Source organism: Mixophyes fleayi, chromosome 2, assembly GCF_038048845.1.
Source record: "Mixophyes fleayi isolate aMixFle1 chromosome 2, aMixFle1.hap1, whole genome shotgun sequence".
NCBI lineage: Eukaryota > Metazoa > Chordata > Amphibia > Anura > Limnodynastidae > Mixophyes > Mixophyes fleayi.
This window is the reverse complement of record NC_134403.1, coordinates 93,341,590-93,344,687: the sequence shown is the minus strand read 5'-3', so window position 1 is coordinate 93,344,687 and position 3,098 is coordinate 93,341,590.

Genomic DNA, 3,098 nt, shown 5'->3' with positions numbered 1-3,098 from the left:
AAACTGCCCTGCATATCTATAGGGAGGGGGGGGGGGAAACTGCCCTGCATATCTAAAGGGGGCGGGGGAAATTGCCCTGCATATCTATAGGGGGGGGGAATTGCCCTGCATATCTATAGGGAGGGGGGGGAAACTGCCCTGCATATCTATAGGGAGGGGGGGGAACTGCCCTGCATATCTATAGGAGGGGGGAACTGCCCTGCATATCTATAGGGAGGGGGGAAACTGCCCTGCATATCTATAGGGAGGGGGGGGAAACTGCCCTGCATATCTATAGGGAGGGGGGGTGAACTGCCCTGCATATCTATAGGGAGGGGGGGGAACTGCCCTGCATATCTATAGGGAGGGGGGGAACTGCCCTGCATATCTATAGGGAGGGGGGGGGACTGCCCTGCATATCTATAGGGAGGGGGGGAAACTGCCCTGCATATCTATAGGGAGGGGGGGAACTGCCCTGCATATCTATAGGGAGGGGGGGGAACTGCCCTGCATATCTATAGGCAGGGGGGGGAACTACCTGCATATCTATAGGGAGGGGGGGGACTACCCTGCATATCTATAGGGAGGGAGAGGGGGGACTGTCATGCATATCTATAGGGAGGGGGGGAAACTGCCCTGCATATCTATAGGGAGGGGGGGGGGGGGAAACTGCCCTGCATATCTATAGGGAGGGGGGGGAAACTGCCCTGCATATCTATAGGGAGGGGGAACTGCCCTGCATATCTATAGGGAGGGGGGGGGAACTGCCCTGCATATCTATAGGCAGGGGGGGGAAACTACCCTGCATATCTATAGGGAGGGGGGGGGACTACCCTGCATATCTATAGGGAGGGAGAGGGGGGACTGTCGATCAAAAGCATTGGTGGTCAGTGGTTAGCAACACACAGCCACTCACCAGGCTGCCTGTTGCTGTGCAGCAGACAGGAAGCAGGACGTCTTCACTTCCTATCTGCTGATCTGAGGAGAGGAGCGACGCTGGGCACAACTACAGGTAAGTGAAGGGGGAACTGTCCTGCATATCTATAGGGAGGGGGGGGACTGCCCTGCATATCTATAGGGAGGGGGGGAACTGCCCTGCATATCTATAGGGAGGGGGGGGGAACTGCCCTGCATATCTATAGGGAGGGGGGAGGAACTGCCCTGCATATCTATAGGGAGGGGGGGGGACTGCCCTGCATATCTATAGGGAGGGGGGGAAACTGCCTTGCATATGTATAGGGAGGGGGGGGAACTGCCCTGCATATCTATAGGGAGGGGGGGAAACTGCCCTGCATATCTATAGGGGGGGGGAACTGCCCTGCATATCTAAAGGGGGCGGGGGAAACTGCCCTGCATATCTATAGGGAGGGGGGGAAACTGCCCTGCATATCTATAGGGAGGGGGGAAACTGCCCTGCATATCTATAGGGAGGGGGGGGAACTGCCCTGCATATCTATAGGGAGGGGGGGGGGAAACTGCCCTGCATATCTATAGGGAGGGGGGGAACTGCCCTGCATATCTATAGGGAGGGGGGGGAACTGCCCTGCATATCTATAGGGAGGGGGGGAGGGAACTGCCCTGCATATCTATAGGGAAGGGGGGGGGGGACTGCCCTGCATATCTATAGGGAGGGGGGGGAAACTGCCCTGCATATCTATAGGGAGGGGGGGGGGGACTGCCCTGCATATCTATAGGGAGGGGGGGGAAACTGCCCTGCATATCTATAGGGAGGGGTGGGGGGAACTGCCCTGCATATCTATAGGGAGGGGGGGAAACTGCCCTGCATATCTATAGGGAGGGGGGGGGAAACTGCCCTGCATATCTAAAGGGGGCGGGGGAAACTGCCCTGCATATCTATAGGGAGGGGGGGAAACTATCCTGCATATCTATAGGGAGGGGGGGGGAAACTGCCCTGCATATCTAAAGGGGGGCGGGGGGAAACTGCCCTGCATATCTATAGGGGGGGGGAATTGCCCTGCATATCTATAGGGAGGGGGGGAAACTGCCCTGCATATCTATAGGGAGCGGGGGAAACTGCCCTGCATATCTATAGGGAGGGGGGGAACTGCCCTGCATATCTATAGGGAGGGGGGGAAACTATCCTGCATATCTATAGGGAGGGGGGGGAAACTGCCCTGCATATCTAAAGGGGGCGGGGGAAACTGCCCTGCATATCTATAGGGGGGGGAATTGCCCTGCATATTCTATAGGGAGGGGGGGAAACTGCCCTGCATATCTATAGGGAGGGGGGGAACTGCCCTGCATATCTATAGGGAGGGGGGAACTGCCCTGCATATCTATAGGGAGGGGGGGAAACTGCCCTGCATATCTATAGGGAGGGGGGGGAAACTGCCCTGCATATCTATAGGGAGGGGTGAACTGCCCTGCATATCTATAGGGAGGGGGGGGAACTGCCCTGCATATCTATAGGGAAGGGGGGGAACTGCCCTGCATATCTATAGGGAGGGGGGGGGACTGCCCTGCATATCTATAGGGAGGGGGGGAAAACTGCCCTGCATATCTATAGGGAGGGGGGGGGAACTGCCCTGCATATCTATAGGGAGGGGGGGAACTGCCCTGCATATCTATAGGGAGGGGGGGGGGAACTGCCCTGCATATCTATAGGGAGGGGGGAGGAACTGCCCTGCATATCTATAGGGAGGGGGGTACTGCCCTGCATATCTATAGGAGGGGGGGAAACTGCTTGCATATCTATAGGGAGGGGGGGGGGAACTGCCCTGCATATCTATAGGGAGGGGGAGGAACTGCCCTGCATGATCTATAGGGAGGGGGGAAATTGCCCTGCATATCTAAAGGGAGGGGGGAAACTGCCCTGCATATCTAAAGGGAGGGGGGGGGAACTGCCCTGCATATCTATAGGGAGGGGGGGGGAAACTGCCCTGCATATCTATAGGGAGTGGGGGGGAAACTGCCCTGCATATCTATAGGGAGGGGGGAACTGCCCTGCATATCTATAGGGAGGGGGGGGAACTGCCCTGCATATCTATAGGCAGGGGGGGAAACTACCCTGCATATCTATAGGGAGGGGGGGGACTACCCTGCCTATCTATAGGGAGGGAGAGGGGGGACTGTCGATCAAAAGCATTGGTGGTCAGTGA